This window comes from Anser cygnoides, chromosome 3 (assembly GCF_040182565.1).
Source record: "Anser cygnoides isolate HZ-2024a breed goose chromosome 3, Taihu_goose_T2T_genome, whole genome shotgun sequence".
NCBI lineage: Eukaryota > Metazoa > Chordata > Aves > Anseriformes > Anatidae > Anser > Anser cygnoides.
Genome location: NC_089875.1, coordinates 107,163,639 through 107,183,744, shown reverse-complemented (window position 1 = coordinate 107,183,744; position 20,106 = coordinate 107,163,639). Strand labels below are relative to the sequence as shown.

The window sequence follows — 20,106 nt, the reverse complement described above, 5'->3', positions numbered from 1 at the left end:
GCCCTGGGAAACAGCAAGAGCCGAGCAACAAAGCATGCAGAAACGAATACCAGGGAAAAATGTAACAGGGGCTAAGCGCTTCCCAAAGAGTAAAAAATCCCAGGCATGCATAAGAACCTAAAAAAATGTTAAAGGTCAGCAAAAAATAAGTTGCTGTGCAGCAGAGGGCTTTTCACCAGCTGAATTTAACCTCCTTTTATCTGTATCCCACTTACTCTCTCTGTCGCCTGAGCAATGTAAAAAATCCCCGTCCTGCCCTGTGACTTGATGCTCGGAGACAAAAACCAGCCAGCTGCTCATTAGTACAACGCATCGGGCTTAGCAGAAAACTGTTATCATCAGCGCTTCTGTTTTCTAGAAAGCTGCAACTATTTCAGCTCCAAAGCTTTATTTCTGCTCTTTGCAGGGCAGTTTTCTGCGGGTCCCATACCTCTGCTCGCCCCCAGCGTGCGGGGAAGCTCCCGGTCTCTGCCAGCATCCCCTGCAGGAATGCCCGGGGCCATTCCCCCTTTTCCTAAAATACCTTTATTATTCCCGTTCCCTTAAAAAGAGAGGCCCCTCGCCAGCAGAGAGGCAAGAAGTTACCCCCATTTATTGGATGTCAGTGCTTCTAATCGCAGTAAGATGTATCCTGATATTTGGACGGATGCTGATTTAGTATCATCCCCAAAAGCTTTATGCCGCAGTAGTCTTTGCATTCAACAAATTACAGGTTATTTCAACCCTCCCTCCTCTCTTGGGTCATGTTATATCAGAAAAGTGATGTGCAATGATCTAAACATAACCCTTTTTTTTGCATATGAGCTTTCTGAAAGGCTCGCTAATGTGTTCAACCCAAATATAACCCCGCAGTTGTTGTAACCAATTTGTTAAGAATAATTAAAAAACCAGCATTAACATTAATTTATTAAAGCAGGACTAAAAACCACCTTCGACGTGAATTGTGTTTCAGGTAGCTCCTACAAAACGAAACGCCTAAACAGCTCATTAATCATGACAGCCCCCCCCCCGCTGCTGGCACCCAGCTGACATTTCACTCGATTGCTGTAAAATGCTTTCATCAAATCACTTTCCAGAGGCTCATCGGCTGATTTAGCTGCGAGACCACTCGGAGGACGGCTGCTAATGGAAATTGCAGGGAGCGGGCTCGGGATGCTCAGGTCAGTGCCGTGATTAGGGCTGTGGGTTGTCGTGGTGGTGTGTTGTTTTTTTTCCAAGAGCCTGTGCCAGCTGAACCTCTTGCAAGCCTGAGACATCACGCTGCCAGCAAAACCAGGAGCAGGAGATGTTTGGGGCTTCCAGCACTACTGTGATGGCTGGATTCCCCAGAGGAGCAAAAATAAGCACAGAAATGGCCCTGAGTCCTACCTGAGCAAGAATATCTTCTGTCCTTCTGGGTTCACGGCAAAATCCCAGCAACGAGCAAAAGGTCTTTTACTCACCGCGGCCAAGCCAGAAAGCTCGGTGCGTGCCACTTTGCCCCGAGCCCTCTGTATACCTACCACCAGTTACTGCCAGAAGCAACGTTCCCAGCGCACTTCACCCAAAAAGCAGAGAGCAGCCCGGGCTTTGCACTGCAAACCTTCTGAAGGGGTGCAAACCCCTGTGAGCAGAGCTCCTGACGGGATGCTCTCAGCGCATCAGTTACGGCTGCAAGAGGAGGGACGGCTCCGTAGAGATGCCCTGCCTGGTTCAAACCTCCTTGGGAGTGGACTTGGTGTTAATAAAAAGGGGAAAATGTGCGATGCGCCTATCTGTAGGGCAGTGGTGCTCTTCAGCAGAGAAAGAGCATGGTGAAATATAATAAACACTCCTTATATCATCTGAGCTGCCTGCTTCACGGGGGTAAATTTTGCACCATTTGTCTTGCCGTACTCACTTACAGAACAGAACAAGCGTGTCCGAGACCCATTATGGTCCTGAATCTGCAGCATGGCGCCCTTGGGGACTGCGGGAGCCCAGAGCAAATGAACAGCATCAGCCAGGCAGCCGGTGCTGCTCTGCTGCCCTGAGATGGGCTGACACGCAGGAACCGCTCCCATATGGGTGAAAGATTTCTTTATTACAACAGCCAAAGCGTCAGATCGCTCACTGATGCCTTCTGCCCTGGAGAGACAAAAGGATCAGCCCGGAGGGATACTGTGAGCATCGTGTTACGAGAGGTTTTGCTTGGAGACACTGTTTCACTGCTCTGGGTGGCCCTGCTGGAGCAGGGGGATTGGACTGGATGATCTCCAGAGGTTTTTACCAACCTCAGCCGTCCTGTGACTCCATGAACTAGCTTCCGTAGCCTTTTTCCCGTTGCCAGGTAAAGACGAGAGCCATGGGGAGGTCCTGGCCCGCGGGGCACTTCAACAACTGCCGTGCCTCACAAAGCCAGCAGCTGTTTTCTGAGGCTGGGTTCTTCACTGCAATTTGATCCTTACGTTAAAAAAGGGCAGGAAGCCCAACTAAAAGCTTCAGTCCCTAAAGGCCTGTGCTGTCACACGTCACGGACACACCCTTGAGTGAAAAATGCATCGGACTCTTCGTCAGCTTATTATTTATATATAACCTTCTAGTTAGGAGGAAGCCCTCCTGTCTCTGGCTCACCCTGCACTGCTGGCGTGGTGCGGAGAGGGGCTTCTCCAGCTCCCACCAGCCCATTTAATGCATGCACGGATTTAAGAAAGCTCAGGAAGATCCCAGAGCAAACCACGCTGCAAGTGGGAACGTAAAGGAGTCCTCCAGACCTCGTTTTGCCCAGGGACGGCCGCCTGAGCCGTGCGGAGAAACGGCCGGCTGCACGGGCCCGGGACAGACAACGAACTCCGCGGCGAGGAGCAGCTTGTGTTGGATGTTTCACCGGCAGTATCCTAAGCAACGAGCACTGCAGCAGAGGAGGGGCAGGATGCACGGCACGTTGCTACAGCTATCCGGCCCTGCCGGGCACGCTCACGTGGGCCCCGCTCCTGCCCCGCGGCCTCGGCCTCGGCCTCACCGGCGGCGGGCTCGGGGCCGGGAGCGGCACCTCAGGACGGAGCTGAAGGGTGACGAGGAGCATCTCCACGTCTCTCGAAGTTAACAACGGGAGCAGCTGGGCGGAAGACACTCAATGAAACGCCGAACATTCCCCTGCAGCCTGCGGAGCAGGGACAGCAAGGTCCGGCCGCAGGAGGAGCTGCGGTTACTTCCTCGCCGCGAGACCTAGCGAAGGGAAAGGCAAAAGGGAAACCTAGCAAGCCCAGAACAAACAGAGCTAAACAAATAAACGGGCTTTTCCACTGTTTTTTTACTTTCAATGACTAATCACTCTTTTATCTAAACGAGCGACGCCGCTTACTCGCAACTGATTTTTGAGCTAAACCTCTTCCAAAAGCTCATTAAAAAGCGGTCGGAGGGAAGTAACCCCCACCTGCATCATCCCCACTTTCAGTTTCGGAGAACCCAGCGGTATTTTCAGGACGAACGCCCTTCGGAAAGGCAGAGCGATGTACGCAGAGCCCCGCCGCTGTGAAAGTTTCGCCATCAACACACACACAGGCACTGGCAACGCGCCCTTGCAAACCCAGTTCTGGGAAGGCAAACGGACAAGAGCTATAGATAACCCACCGCCAGCTCTCCCGAGAAAGATATAATTACGAAGGCTCCGATCCTGCAAATAGCTATGCGAGAGGAACACTGCAGGATGGCACATTGATTTCATGGGGCCAGCTGCACTGAAACCTTAGAAATTCACTTAGAGGGCTCTGGATTCCTCATGTCTCTTCAAGTCGCTTTCCTCGGGATTATGTTCCTGATTAACGCAGGAAATCAGGCTGCGGACATCGAGCATCAAGCCGAGAGCCGTTTGGGGTTCAAGCTGCCTGCCTGCAGTGCAACCCCCTCACCCCAGTGAGGGCACGCCGACAGAAACCCCCAAATTGCTGCAAAACAAATTAAAAACGGGCTGTGGGCAGAAAGGGAGACCTGCGCTAGGACCAGCAAATCTGGCAGCTCCTCGGGAGCTCTCTATAACGTTTTCCAGCTCAGAAAGGAGAGCTTGTTACTGTAAAGGGCAAATATTCCCCAATGCAATAAGAAAAGCACAGAAATATTTCGAGCAAATTAGGAAATTAGGTTAATTTGGGTGGGAGCAGTTCAGGCAGGGACGCAGCTTGTTATTTGAGACAGGAAAAGAAATCCATGAGTGGATTTTCCTCTTCTCCTCCCTTTGCCCTTTTTTTTTTTTTCTTTTTAATGGAACCAAGGGAGAAGGAGGCGGCCTTCTTCTGTCTTCAGATGCTGTGTGAAGTTGGCAAGGCTTAAAAAAAAACACAGTGTGTTTACAGAGGATTACACTGCGAGGAGAACATGTCAGCACACAGCGTCTGAGCGTACAAGGTCTTTTTCTGAGCAGGTTGGGCTGCACGGGGAAAAACCCACGTCATGTTAAGGTAGGGTACAATTGTGACAGGTAAGTTAAAAGAAACCTCCGGGAGCACGGGCTTGCAGGAGAGGTGCCTGCCACGAACCGGGAAACCGGGGAAATGTTGCAACCACACGGTTCCCAAAGGTCAGGGAGGGACGAAAAGTGACAAAAACCAGCGCAAGGCAGGGCTGACGGAGCGGTAAAATCCAAACCACGGACTTGGCAGGCTCGTTGTTGGATTTTACAAGTTTCACGTGAGGCACTTGTTAATTGATTAAGCTAAATCACATCCAGCCCCGGTGCCGGCCACCCCCAAAAGCTTCCTTTGTGCAGCAGTCCCTCACAGAGCCCTCCATCCACCTGCCCCAGCCCGTGCCAGGCCACACGCTGAACGCCCTGCTGCACTAGGAAGGAGGCAACAGCTTGGGCTCTTCTTCTCTGGCGTGCTGAGCCACCGGCAGAAAGTCCCTAAAACGTTATAGGATTTCCAATATTGACTTTGTAAAAGTCAGGTTGGCTTGCATTAAAGGGTGTGTACGTGCTCATCCAAATGACAAATGTCAGCTTCCCGCTTCTTTACGCGTCTGTCCTCTCTGCAGAACGATCACAGCACTGGGAGAAAGGAAGCTGGATCCAATTCCTCCTTCTGCATCACAAGAATCAGCCGAAATGTGGCCGCGCCAAGTGCCTGACGACTGCACCTGAGCAAAGCCCGTCGCATCGGAGCCGCTCACGCAGAGAAGATGAAGAGTTTGGGGACAAAGACACTTGCAAAAGAGATAGTGACAGGCGATAATCAGCCCTCAGAGGCTGGTCTGCGAGATCATCATCGCTGCTAATGGTGCTTAAATGGAAATAAAAATGAGATCTGACACCCTGCCTCTCCCTAGCCGCAGGTACCGTGCTGAGATAGGGGGCTTTGAGGAGCCAGGGGGATCTCGGGGTAGCTAATCGGGATTGTCTTCTTTCAAAGAGTGGAAAGAAACTTTTTTCTTTTTTTCTTTCTTTTTTCTAAAAAAAAAAGCCTCCCTTTATCTTACATAAGAGTTATGCTTACTAAGACGATGATGAAAACTGTGGTTTTGGAGGTACGCCAACTGGCTACCTCGAACAAAAATTCAGCTGACATTTGTTTAGATGCTTAATTAAAAATACTGAACCACTGGGGGGAAAAAAAAATAAAGAGAGAAATACTGCTTGTCACTAACATTTTCATTGACCAAGTAACACGGTTATTGCTAACAATTTCTACTACTCAATTTCTGGTTCCCCAAACCTCCAATCTAATAAAACCGCATCCATTCCTTTTATTCATCTGGCTTTCTAAACAAACTTTCTCTCCACTGCCATTTTTTGGTGGTGGTGGGGTGTTTTTGTGGGTTTTTGTTTGTTTGTTTGTTTTTCCTAATATATCACCATTTTAATAGAGGATAAAAGCCACTGGTTAACTTGCTTGAAAAGATACACTCCACAGTGAACAAATCCTCCTCAAAACGCTGTCTGTTCTCTTTCCCCTTAAGCCACTAATTGTTTCACACCTTTATTTTCCTTTCTGCCGAATGCAAAAATACCTAAGTCAAAACATCTGAAAGCAAACTGAGTGTTTAACTTTTTTTCTGGCAGAGGTGTAGAAAACCCTGTAAAATAACAGCTCTGTAAACTAATTAATGAGAGGAGCCCACGGTGCTCAGGCAGAAGACGTCTGCTGGACCCTCCTGGCAGCCTACAAGAAAGGGAGAGCTCCAAACCAGAGGGATCAGCTGGAACCCCCCTAATCCAGGCCCGTTACGACATTTTTAGGGGGACAAAGAGCACCCAGGTGAAAATCCTTTCTCTCCTCTGGCATTTCCGTGCAGCGTTCAACGCTCGAATGGGACTCATGAGAGAGTCACCCCCTGGGATCTCCCTTTCAGATAGCACTATCTTTGTTGTAGCAAAGATAAATAACGTGTGTGGTTAGGTTTTATTGCACCAGGCCCTGGACAGACAAGCTCTTCTGGGTCCAGCCATGCCAGAGTACTGCACTCTGCTGGTTTTTGATTTTCCGTTAATTATCCTTGTCTCTGACGAGCCACTGGGCTATGCCTGATGTCAACCACTGGTCAGCTCCACTTCTAACCCCACCACACCCAACATTTTACCCACTTCTGCACTACATCCTTCACAAACCAAGGCCCACTCTAACCACCAGGATGACATTTTTTTTAATGTCCCCTTTCCCAAGGATGGCATTTGTGTTTTCCTGGAAATTTGCAGCGACTTTTCTGCGCGAGGAGAAGGTATCCTGTGTGAGAAGCCCTGTCAACAAGACCTTTCCGCAAGCGGCCTGTTTGCGCAACATCAATGCGACAATTTATCATTTATTTTTTCCTCTTTGGAGAAACAGGAAAAAAGTGTTTAAAGGACGTGGCGGTGGTTGAAAGGAGGGGAGTGCTGATGGAGGGTAGGGTACTGACTGGAAGTTTCTGAAGTGGCGCGTTCTCCCAGCATCTGCGGACATCTCCTTTCAGCACACAAGAGCGAGGCTGCTTCCCTTAGCCTTGAAGCCTGCGAAGAGCACTTTGCTTGTAGGATGCACGTTAAAAGGGGAAGGCCAGTGAACATCCAGCCTCTGGGGCCAGGAAAGTCAGCTGCAAATTGATATAAATATTTGGAGTCATGTCAGAATGGACAATACCTTAAAAGCATTTCGGGTACTCATGCCCTCGTGGTCAATATTTTATTTTTTTAGCTTCTTGACCCAGAGAAGACAGATCATGACTTGCCAAGTTTATCCAGAGACCTCCCTGTCCCCCCTCAAACATTCACGACTACCACAACAGCAGCAGCAAACATCAGTCGTGCTCCTGAAGGAAGGTCAGCCCCTGTATTTCCTCTCTGCAATGCCAGTATTTCCAACGGCCCGAGGGGCGGCGAGGACAGACGGACATTTATTCTGATACTCCAGCCACCAGTCTCGGGCGTTTTGGTGCAGAAACGCTCTGTTTTGGAAAAGGAAAGGAGACACATCTAAGGACGGCCCTGGCGAACAATAGCGTGCTGCCCCGGCGCGCTCGGCTTTGGAGCGACTCCAAGCAGGGTGGGGACTGTACGGAAGCAGACAAAAGCGTCTGTGGGGTTGGGATAGAGATCTGCGTGGAGGAAGCGCTTCCTCCATCCTACAGCCCACAGAAAGGACGAGAGCTTTAAATAGCCCTCCTCCAGAGCGCTGCTGAAGACCAAAAGGGTTGTCACTGAAAGAAAGTCCTAAGGTTCAGAGCCAGGCTTGGACCCCCCAAGAACACCCTCTGTTGGACAAGAAAAAACACGGATTGGGGCAGAAGCTGGAAAAAGCCCTACAGTTACCTTCAGCAATGCCATCCCAACATCACACTGTTCCTCAGCCCCGTTTATCCCAAAGCGTGGAGGCATTCCCCTGCTCCACTCATCCCTCTTGGAGCTCCCCACCTCCACATCCTTCTAACTCCCGTGGCGTGGCGTGGACCACAGCCACCCGAGCAGCACAACGGGTGGGTCTGGCAACCCGGGGGCGCAGCACTGATATGAACAGAACTGGTGTTGAGCAGAAAAACCACCCTTTCCCTGATGAATATCCATGGAATACTTGCTTTGGTTGGACACAACGGGGTCACGGAGCGCAGAAATGTGGATTTGCAGACCACCCAGGGCTTTTCTCTGTATGTTATGGCACCGGTTATCTGACCCGACCTGAAGCCGGAGGAGGTTCCCTCTGAACATCTGGGAGCTGTGCGGGTGACGGAGCCCTGGCACGGGACTCTCAGTGCGCGTGGTGGGCTGCTGCACAGCTCGCATGCCCCGTTCTCCGTCCTGAGCACCAGCCCTGGTTTGTTGGTTTCCAGCACGTTTAGTGTACTAGAGCACACGCCGCCCGACAGAGGAGGACTTGAGCTGTGCCCAAGTTGTTGAAATCTACTTCTCAGGCGCCTTCAGCGGGCTGGAAGATTTAATAATGGAAAATGAGGGAGAAATAGGAAGGAAACCACAGGTTTGGAAAACATCGGGCTAGACAGCTTGAGAAGCAATGTGGGAAAAATCTATTCCAAATTATATTCAAGAAACAAAAACAAAGATAGAGGCAGGTCAGAAAGAGCAGAGCTGTGCACACAACCCTGCCTCGCTCCCTGGAAAGGAACGACGCTGCTTTGACATGGAATTGAACAAACAAACTTCGGCTTCCCGGAGGAAAAAATTAGTTCACGAATGGCTTTGCACAAAGCAATTACCCACCGGCTTGGAACAGACGGCTGTGGTTTCAACCTGCCGAGATAGCCATCAAAGCTGCACTCGTTCCAAAACCGGGAGAGATTAGTTATCTGCTCCTCCCCGGTTTTACAAGGGAGAGAAGGAGTTCGAACTATTTGTCATAGCAATTATCTGCCCGGGTCTGGGTTCACTGGACAACAAAGTGCACTTTGTAAAAGTGCAGTAGTTATAAAACTCCCAGGTTATCTCCAGCAATTCATATTAGGGCAATACCGTGAGCGCTGGGCTGAGGAGGCAGCTTTGGTGTGCTGAAATGAGACAAAGCACAACAAGAAACAGCCCGCGGCAACACCAAATTCGTGGCTGGGCGAGAGGCGGGGAAGTGCCCGCGTGCCAAGGGCTAACACACAGTCACCCCAGTCAGGCTTTCGCGGGATCTGATTCCTCTAACAGCTCAAAATCACTTCCCAATGTCCAGCCCAAAGGTACCCACTGCTCGTTACAGCGTTTGATCTGGCCCCAGCACCACCTTGTACAGAATTTACCCTCTGCTATGCACGGTTATAGGGCACCATCGCTCCCGCGTCACTTTTAGCTCTCCTGCCTTACTGACCGGGCTCCTCGTCCCCTCCCATTAAGATGTGTTCCTTTCTCTGTGTCCCCGGCCACCAAGACCGCCCGCACCACCTTGGGCGAGGTCTCGCCCCTGCTTGCCCAGTGGCACCGAGTCTCCTTGACTGCACTGGGAACCCATCCAAGAAGGGGATTTGGCTTTTCCAGGGAAGCCTCACCCCGGTGGCTTGGGTCAGCCTGTGCTCAGCGGTAGCCAGGCTCTTCGCTGCGCTCCCAGCTGAGCAGCTTCTCCCCCGGATACAGGCAGGGGTGCCGGCTGCCCACCCCGAGGTGCATTAGCTGGACGGCACAGACTTCCCCCAAATTCTGTGCATCTTCTGACTTCCACCCCCAGGGTTAACCACCTCTCTCAAAACACCCCAACCTTCTTTTACGTTCATGGCAGCTCCGTGGCATCAGACATTTGCTCCGCTCCCTCCCAAGTGCAGCTACACTGATCCTCTGATAAGGTCTAATGGAAGAGATGCGAAGCTCAGTGGAAAAACAGCGTAAGAAATAATGTTCCAGCTCGTTTCTGGAACATCTCCACATGCAGTACGAGTTACACAAGGAGTTTCCAGTCCCTTCTCCAGCTCCAAGTGTCCCGCGACCAGGGAGGACCCCATTTGCCACTGCGAGGGCAGGCAATAGTGGTGCATTTGTTTAAAATATATAAAAAAAAAGCCAACACCCAGGCTTGTACGAAAACAATCAAACAAATCTAACCACAGCCTTAACTATGGGAGACCACAATCACTCTCTGTTTGCTGTTCGGTTGGATCTGTGTACTGGAAAACATTCTCAGCAAGTGCAGCTCCTCACATCCACATATTTGCATTTTATACATAATCCAGCTGTTGTTGTGGTTGTTTTTTTTTTTTTTTATTTCTTAAGTGGGAGATTCAGACCTGACCTACCAGAGGAACAGCTGTAACGAGCAGAGAGGCCGTCAGGCAGTTTGCTTGGGAAATAAAAACGTCCCTTTGCTAGAGCAGCGAAAAGGGAAAAGGTTGCTGAAAATACCGAGTGCTACTGGCAGGCTGGGGTGTGCTGGGAGCTGCTGTTCTCATGCACGCTTACACACACAGGGCACTTGCAGACAGGAAGAGTGCAGAAAAAAAAAAAGTGCTTTTCTTTTTGATAGCCAAGAGAAATGTGCCCTTAGCTGCTTCGCCCCGTGGCCATGACAGTGGTGGCACAGGCACAGCCCTTCCCCTGTGGTAGCCAAAAGCAGCTGCACTTCACCCCCTCTGGAAAACATAAAGACATCGGAGAGGGGCACCAGGAGAGCAAATGGATGGGGAGAAACTGCTGAAGTGCCCTGAAGTCTGATCGTCCACCAAAAACTGGGGAGCGACACCTGGATGTGGGTTACGGAGCACCACGCAGGTGGCTTCGGCCAGGAGCAGCCAGAAGCGAGCCCGGCTGCTCAGCTCCGCTGGCTTTCAACACACAGGTCTTGAAAGAGCTTTGAAAACCCACAGGTTTCAGCATGCTGCTTAATAAAATGCATATGTAGAAATAGTCCAAATCCACAGATCTACTTCCCCTGTGCAGCGTGGCTGTATGTCTCAAGAGGAGCTGCTCTTTCCAGCGAGCCTTTCCATGCATGCAACTTGCCTTTAGGAATCAGGAGCGCGTGTGTGCCCTCACCAGTGGGCACCCTGGCTGAAAAGAGCCCATCGCCATGCCAAAAAGCTGGGAATTCAAGTGGAAGGGCAGATAACAGGACCTGGGCACTGCAGTGCCCGCGGACAGCTGGGGAGCACCCCAGGGAGGTGCTGAACGACCGGTGCCATCAGCATCCCTCAGCAAGCTGGAGGCTCCCTCCAAATCCATCCCGGGTGTCTGAGGAGAGGAGCCAGGGACAAAGAGGAGGTGCCTGGCAAACAGCAGCACGTGGTAAGGCTAAACAACGCAGAGCCTGCTTGCTCTGCTTCGAAAGCTTGCAGAACATTGCCTCCCAGCCCATAAAACATCATTCAGTTTGTCCAGACTGAAAACGCTAGATGCCTTATGTCTTTAACTTGAATAACACTTTTCCCCCTGTGGACACAGGAATTCTGCTTACCTTCATCAAGCAGCAGTGCCAAAAGTTGTTCAAGTACAGCATAAAGAGCAGCTAAGAAACATCGCAGCCTTTGGCAACAAGCAAATGCAGACTTTGGCACCGGTCCTCACAGGAACGAGCTAAAGCACAGCACAGCAACCCACAAGGAGAAGCTGGTGACCTGCGTGGACCAAGGTCTCCTGTGCTTCTCCAAGGACTGGAGCAGGCTGTACGTAGGCATGGCTAGGCTGATGCATAATTTCTAGAAAATCCACTTCCCTGCTTTATTTTTATTTAACAAATCGAAACCCTAAGTGTCGAATTTCAGGCTCAGTCACAACTCTCCCACTAACCAAATTGGCTACTCAGATCATTAGTGCACTTGAGGACAACTTCACATCCTTCTGTTTATGCTCTGCTAATCTCTACATTTCTCTCAGCCTGATAATAAATACAAAAAAATCCATTCCACTTTCAGTTTCTGGCTGGAGAAAGTTTCAAGAGCTCAAAAGCTACAGGGACTTTTTTTAACTAGAAATGTTATTCTCCATATATTTCTGGTAAAGAAATCCACTGGGTTTAGGTAAACAGATCTGAAAAATTAAATATGCAACAACTTAAACCTACTATCTCTGCTTCTAACTACTACCAGCCTGGCCTACGGAGCAGAATTGTTGGGAAAGTTGTTATTGAAACGCAGGGGCCAAGTGATGCAGAGGTGCTAAAGACACATCAAGGAGAGCAGGGGAGGTAATGCCTAAGTCAGTTATGTAAGTGGGGAGGCACGGGGTGAAAGGACAGGAGGACGCTGCGGGACGGACGGCCGCGAGCCTCTGAAAGCTGATAAGGAGCTTTGGCAGGAACCAGCCGTCCCGCCGGAGCGGGCCCCAAAACGGGCGTCAATGCTTTCTCTGTACTCTGTTTTTTAATGCCGATTTATTTTTGTTTTCTTAGTTTGCTGCTGAAGTGCCCACGGACAATGATGCTATTAAGCTCTTATTATAGCATGAGATTAGTCTGGGTTTCAGTTTCTGCTGAGCCAGCTCATTTCCTTCTACATTCGTATACAGGATCAGATGCTAAAACATAAATGGGCAGTGATCATAAAAGCATAGAAAAGAAGATTTTTCATGTAACAGCAGTTAAAATTTTTCTTTTTCACAGCTTTAGCCACAACTGCTCAATAGCCTGCTCCACGTCTAATTATAGTACATTAAAGAGGCACGGAGCGATTGCGTAGTCTTTTCTTTAATAACAAAAACACACAACACACCCCAAAACATCAAAAAACAACAACTGACTAACAACAAAACTGGCCCAACCGGACAGATGAGAAGCCTCCAGAGAAGCCAAATAGAAGAATGACTTTATCCCCCTGCCATCCTCTAAGTGTGACCGCAGCGCTGGTTTCACATGCCAAATTGGATTGCAATTAGTCACAAAAGTTCAGCACGAGCTCAAACCACTGGATGCACCTGAGAGCATCCCCGTGCTGTTCTTCCCACCCAAAGAGGAAGACCAAGTGGATGAATTACTCACCTTCCATAAAAATCCACCTCTGCTCTGTGACTCTGGTTTAACAGGCATCCCTCCCCGCCCGGGTCTGTCCCAAATGTCCCCAGTCATGCCACCGAGGGCGCTTCTCCTCCCCGCACATTGGCACCCAGTGCTGGTGGATGCACCCCTACGAAGCACAGGGCCAGGCAGCACACAAAGCCAGACTTTTTGGGGGGAAAACATGACAGAAGCACGTCGGTACTGCTCTGTAAAATGAGGCGGTGAGCGACTGAATGAAGCCACCTCACTTCCTTGCTCAGCATAAAGCTTTGCAGAGTGCAACAGACACACGGGGAAGGCCATGGGAGGCAGCTAACCCGCAAAGAGCTGGTGAGCTGTGAAGTAGAAACATGCAACGTAAATATACAGCTGATATATATGCCAGAAGGAACCGAGTTATGATGAGAAATCGTTGATAAAACTTAGAAGGGGTTTCAGAGCAATCTTTCCAAATCATTGGCTTCTGGATTTGAGAGAAGCAAGGCAGAGCAATGCACGGAGTAAAATTCATTTAGCTCCCAGGGATAAGAAAGAAAGGGTCCCTGCTGGCAGCTTGGACAGAGCTCTGTGCTGTCTGAATTTCTCTGCAACATCTCACTGACCACAGGCACTGACTAAGCAAGGGAAGTTTCAATCCTGCGTGTATGGGGCAGCCAAAACGATGCAACTTCCTACTGCATTTATCAGCTTATTCGTAAGCACTCGATTATTACAAACGTTTTCAGCATGTCTGTCCACCGCGCCATTATGTTTCCTCAAAAAAAATGAAGAAATAGATAAATAAACGAAGCAACACGGTAGGGAACGGTGCAGTGTCACAACTGAAAGTGAAGCTCCCAGCGTGTCCCCCCACCTGCCCTCGCATTCCCCGCAGTTTCGATCGGGCGCTGCCTTTCTCACTTCCCTTTGGCAGCGGTTTCAAAGCCTCGGTGCTAGAGGGGTCAGAGCACCCAACTGCATCGGATCCACTGCCACAAGGCTACGTTAGCGCCAGAGGCTGCCGGTTCTTTGATTTTGGGTTTATTTCGGTGGATTTCCGATCGCTGCACCATTGCTGTGTTACTGACCTGCTTCACCCCGGCCCAGGGGGGACACCCGCCGCTCTGCTCGCTCCTCGCCTCGGTGTCCCCGGGTCAGGAGGGGGCTTCTCGAGGCTGACACAGACGGCCCATGGCTCCGGCTGCCCCAACCACCACAGCCCTGCGCTCACCAGGAAGTGCAGGCTTGTGGGGAGCCTATTTTTAGATTCTTCTTCTTTTTTTTTTTTTTAAATGTACAAAGCCACTTGTTCATTCTCACTCCGCCCAGCAATGGGTTTCACATTTTACTTTCTTACCATAGTCAGAATTTGGAAGGAACCATAAGATCCCATATATCTGCATCATCACCTTCAGAAGCCCCACTCCCACCCAGACAAAGCAGGAGCCTCTGAAACCCAAGTATTCTGTGAGGAACTGCATGCTGGGGTGCTGTGAAAGCCCAAAGAGAAGCCCCAGACTTTCATTTCAGAGGCACAAGCTGAAGGTTTCTGAAGCAATCGAGGACTTTGCTGCTGGCTGCTGCCCAGGCTGGATTTCAGAGCTGGTGGGACCACAGGTCATATATGGGAATATGGGTTCACATATGGGTTCAATGGGAATTGCTGGTACAACACTTAGCTTCCCTCTACAGTAGAATAAGCACAAAAAATCGAAATTATACAATATCCTGAGTTGGAAGGGACCCACAAGGATCATAGAATCCAACTCTTGGCTCCACACAGACCCTATCAGACCCTATGTCTGAGAGCGTTGTCCAAACACTTCTTGAACTCCATTAGGCTCGGTGCTGTGCCCACTGCCCTGGGGAGCCTGTCCCAGTGCCCGACCACCCTCTGGGTGCAGAACCTTTCCCTAACACCCAGCCTGACCCTCCCCTGTCCCAGCTCCATGCCGTTCCCTCGGGTCCTGTCGCTGTCCCCAGAGAGCAGAGCTCAGCGCCTGCCCCTCCGCTCCCCTCGTGAGGGAGCTGCAGGCCGCCATGAGGCCTGCCCTCAGCCTGCTCTGCCCTGGGCTGAACAAACCCCTGTACTCGGCTCTGGTGAGGCCGCACCTCGAGTACTGTGTTCAGTTTTGGGCCCCTCGCTACAGGAAGGACATGGACGTGCTCGAGCGAGTCCAGAGAAGGGCAACCAAGCTGGTGAGGGGTCTGGAGAACAAGTCTTACGAGGAGCGGCTGAGGGAGCTGGGCTTGCTCAGCCTGGAGAAGAGGAGGCTCAGGGGCGACCTTATCGCTCTCTACAGTTACCTTAAAGGAGGCTGTAAAGAGGTGGGGGTTGGTCTGTTCTCCTACGTGCCTGGTGACAGGACGAGGGGGAATGGGCGAAAGTTGGGACAGGGGAGTTTTAGGTTGGATGTTAGGAAGTACTTCTTTACCGAAAGGGTTATTAAGCATTGGAACGGGCTGCCCAGGGAGGTGGTGGAGTCACCATCCCTGGAGGTCTTTAAAAGACGTTTAGATGTAGAGCTTAGCGATATGGTTTAGTGGAGTACTTAGTGTTAGGTCGGAGGTTGGACTCAATGATCTTGAGGTCTCTTCCAACCTAGAAATCTGTGATACTGTATGATACTGTGTGAAACCAAGGGACCTCAGCAGCTCCTCACATCTTGCCCTCCACTTACTTCAGCATCATTGTAGCCCTCCTTTGAACACTCTCGAATAGTTTTATGTCTTCCTTATATTGTGACACCCCAAACTGCACACAGTGCTCAAGGTGAGGCCACACCAGCGCAGAGCAGAACCGGACAATCCCTTCCCTCATCCAACTAGCAATGCTATGCCTGATGCACCCCAGGGTACGGTTGGACCTCCTGGTGGCCATGGTGCTCTGTTGGCTCATACTCAACTTGTTGTCAACCAGAACCCCCTGGTCTCTTTTTGTGGGGCTGCTCTCCAGCCTCTCATCCCCCAGCCCATACATACAGCCAGGGTTGCCCCGTCCAGAAGCAGAATCCAACACTTGCTCTTGTTAATTTTCATGCAGCTTGTGATTGCCCAGCCCTCTAATTTGTCAAGGTCTCTCTGCAAGGCCTTTCTACCCTCAGGGAAGTCAAGATCCTTTTATTTTCCAAGACCGTCAGAAAATCTATCAGAAATGCACAGTTCTTTTAAAAAAAAGATAGAGGGGGGCACTAGGTCAGTGTATACGTATACCTACATCAGCAAGATGTCTGCATTAAAGAGAGCAAAACTCTCAAGGAAAAGTATATTTTTATATTTGTGCCCATGGATTGACGTGGCTACACTACCAGGCTATAACTGCAAAATCACCCATTTTACAGGCAGCTTCAGCTTCACCTCAAAGAGAAGCCCCGTGCCACAAGCAGGCCACTTAGACAGGGACATTATAAAAGAGGAATGACTGTTTCAGAGCTCTGAAAACCCCAGTAAAACATGGCATTGTTTCTAAGACCAATGATTAACAAGTGCTGTGCTGGTTCCTCTACAGTTTGCCCTGATGTGCAGCACCAGCTACACACACTCGCTGCTTGGTGGGCACATGCTGCTTGGACAGCACGTGTCAGCCAGCATTTGGATGACAGTGAACCTGAAACATAAAACTGAGTCACTTAGAATTGCAAGAAGGTGTCTGCCTTGGTTTTAGTATCTCACTATTGTTTTTTTTTTTACCTCCAAGACAAGAGAAATTCAGTAGCTATGTCATTGTACCAGAGCTCTAGGAAGGACAGGGCACCTTCAAGTATACCAAGTGGCTGTCAGACGCATAGGTGTTGCTTCCAGAACCTCAACAACAGTAACTCGCTGAATTATGAATATCAATGAATATAAAATTAATGGATGCCTCTATTTAGTAATATAAATTTATGAATTTATATTCCTATTTAAGAATATAAGAAGGTGGAATCTAAGACACTTAGGCGACTCCAACCATTCAATGGTCTTCCACACTAGGACAAAACGCAGACTCACTGAAGCCATTTATATATCTTTAATAGTTCAGGAATCATAGAGAATCTTCTGTTAAAGCCGGCAAATGTTTCTGTGCATTTTAAGCAGCAGAGCTGACTCACGAATATCTTTTCGCAGCCCAATCCAACAAATCCATGGTAATACCCAGGGTTTTATTTTATTAATTAATTTTAATTTAATATTTATTTTGATTTATTAATTTAAAAATGTTATTTTATTGTAATTAAGAAAAAAAAGAGGATAGTGTCTAGAATGGCCCTGGGCTTTAGCTGTACTGAAGACATTTCACACAAATATCATGGCAAGGCTGCAGGTGTCATTTAGTCACCTTGTCGGTATTTTATCAGCTTTTGCACACTGCCCATTCAACACCCTCTGGAAATACAACACGGCATCCCGTACCAAGGTCAGTCAAGAAGCCATATACCAGATTGCTTAAAAAAAATAACATTATTTGATCTAGGGCAATGGGAGGCATATTTACTCTGCCCCTGTGCCCCCTGCCCCTTGAATGCCCATGCATTCAAGTGCTCTGGCATCCAAGCATCAAGCCCTGTCCTTTCCCACTTCCAACAAAGCCTACAGACTTCTCCAGCAGCAGCCTAATGGACTGTGTTTATTGCTGCATCCTTCACTTTATAGGTCAACATATACCAGAGAGCTAGCAATTCTAAGCTAATCAGATTTCCATGCAGACTGACAAATGGCTCCCAATAAGAATATAAAAAAAGCCATAAAATAAACAATCCCTGTAATCAAGTAGCTCAGGGTAATGCAGTAAGTGTGCAGAAAGCTCTCACGCTTTATTAACGCATTTGTTTGCACTTTGCGGCAGCATCCTGGGGGCTGGCGGTGCTGGGGGGGACCCCAACTTGAGCACGAGACGTCTGTCCACATTCTTGCTGGTCACTGCTCTTTGTGCTCCAACAACAGTGTGATATTTTAATACAGCATTAGTGACAGTTCTTTGACATACCATTAGTTCACTCACACAGTGCCAAAGCCTGAACTAAAACCAGTGTGAAGATGCTTGCAAGGGAGGTCTTTGCAGCTCTGCTACATTTGGTCCTGATCCTACACACACAATCATACACCTTACTCCTAAACAACCTTCCCAGGGATGTGGTAGAATCCCCATCACTGGAAGTCCTCAAGATGCAATTGGACAAGATACTAAATAATTTCATCCAGGTTCCCTTTTCTCACAAAAGGTTGGACCTGATGATCTTTCAAGGTCCCTTCCAACATGCGCTGTTCCGTGTTTTGTGTTTCAGAAAGCTCTCTCATCACTGGAGAAGTTTAATGAGATCACTTCAATATATCCCATCTCTTCGTCTCCCCTCCCTTGCAGTGCCTGCGGACACTACACACCCCAAGAACCTAGTGAACAAGGTGAGCGAGTGAGCCAGGAGAGGAGGAGATGCTGGACAAAGAGGCAGGTAGAAAATCATGAGTCCTTACTCCATGATGGCCCTCAGGTGGCTTTAAAGGATGACCGGGACTTCCAGATAAAACACCAGTGTTCCTGGAGGTCTGACACCTGAACTGCTGCACAGGTAAAGGGGATAGCAAATCTGCCAAGGTCCCAGATTAGGAGTGAAAGAGAAGCCCTGTGTACACAATACTCTTAATGCAGCTATAAATACGCCCCTCTGAACCAAAGTTTTACACGCTGCATTGACACTACTGACTTAATAGGATTTGCTGGGTAGCCTGAACCAGTTCTTCCTGCGCAGGGCAGCCTTGTGGAGCGCTGCAGCAGCATCTTCACAACTCATGCACGTGGGCACGATCGCACATTTTTGGTGTCCCATTCACACTAAGGCAGGAGAATACTGTGAGAAACTCCTGAAAGGGTCTCTGGGAGTTTGCAAGTGGAAAAAACTTTCAAAGTAACAAGCTTACCTCACGGGTAAGTTACAGATTGTTCCATTTCTAATACAAATGCTATTTCTTTCTCCTTTCTAGTCACCCTTTTCTATGATGGCAGAACAAGAAGGAAAACAAAAAAAAATATGCATTATAGAACCCTTTATATTATTTCAAGTAACTTAAAATACTAGATTGTTTCCCTACTCTAGTTCATTATGTCATCTCGCTGCATGTTAAGCAAACAAAACCAATTCTCCCACTAATGAGTCATTATGTTGTCCAAACAACTGTGTAAGATAAGAATTTAAACCTCTCTTACATTACTTGTATTCCTAATTAAGAAATCCTCCCGTTTGGGTTACTACCTGTTAACCCGAGTACCGGTAACCAAACAAATAACCTTTTACTCTGTATCATGTCTACCACACCGCCTTTGACTCTGTGGTGTTTCACAGCTGCTGGTGGTGCTAAGAATCACGCCCAGGTCTTGCCTTGACTCTTCGAGCACCTACAAGATGTACCCACCGTCCCTGGTCCCGACGCTGAGCTGCGATGCCTTCCTGGACAGGAGCGCAGCAATACTTTCTATTGGACACGGGCAGATCAAAAAGATGTTTTCTGGTACCTTATCACACTGTCGATTGCAAATACACATCCACACATTAGGTACTGCATGCTGCTGGCTCAGGATGAGCTCTCCAGCAAGCCCGTTGCTCCGAGCGTGCTGTGTCTCCAAGGCTTGGGGATGCTGTCCCTCCATGCAGCACTTCCGTGCTTTTCTGGGATGAGGTTTGGCTACTGGGAGCACTGGGAATTTGTAACACAGAAGAAGAAATAATAAAGTTGACCTCAAGCCGGTTCGGTACACTCATTCTGAAACTGAAGTAGCAAAGACGTGACGCATCATTTTTTCCTACCACAGCCTTAACTGTTATGGAAAATGCATTAGTGAAGAAAGGGGCCGGCTCATGAGCTAACCTCACCTGTCTGCCCTGCATCTGCTTCTTCAGCATGTACTGCACGGCACTGAAATCATGTACACAGCGTTTGCATGGATATTTAGAAACCCCAGGCAGAAGTGATTGTAAAAGAGGCATGTAGTTTAAAATTTCATTAAAGAAATGACTATAATAAAATCACAAGTCACTCAATTCACTGGAGGCTGAGTGTTGCCAAGGAAAATTATGAGCCTCCCCCTGAAAATCTCCTTACCTACCCGCAACAGCAGCTGGACATCTTTATTCAGCACATGTACTAGGCCAGAATAAGGTGAACAGCTTAAAACAAAGAGCCTGGCAAAATTTAAGAAGCCTCAACAAACCAACTGAAACAGTGCTAAGAGGCTTCACCAGCTATACCTTGTGCCTATTCCTCTTCTCAGGAAACTTTCTGGAGGAGATGGAAGGGCAATCTGCTCCCTAAGGGCTCCAGT

General features: G+C 49.0%; 1 protein-coding gene and 1 long non-coding RNA gene across 6 annotated transcripts in view; one reads left to right on the top strand and one right to left on the bottom strand.

Annotated features, from left to right (window-relative positions):
* The window catches only part of HPCAL1 (hippocalcin like 1), a 57,221-nt gene that overhangs the window by 5,678 nt on the left and 31,437 nt on the right, over nt 1–20,106 (bottom strand). Inside the window, exon 1 of one of the 5 annotated variants that reach the window (XM_013172619.3) lies at nt 13,901–14,049. The exons of 3 other annotated variants lie outside the window; for them this stretch is intronic. The gene's annotated coding sequence lies outside the window, so the exon portion shown is untranslated. Of the gene's footprint in view, nt 1–13,900; nt 14,050–20,106 lie in introns of those variants that run through there. One more of the 5 variants, XM_066994930.1, reaches the window with a different exon arrangement.
* Nucleotides 1,659–5,700, top strand: LOC125183644 (uncharacterized). The gene is made up of 2 exons (XR_007165973.2): nt 1,659–4,415; nt 4,990–5,700. It is a non-coding gene; the product is annotated as an uncharacterized lncRNA (long non-coding RNA).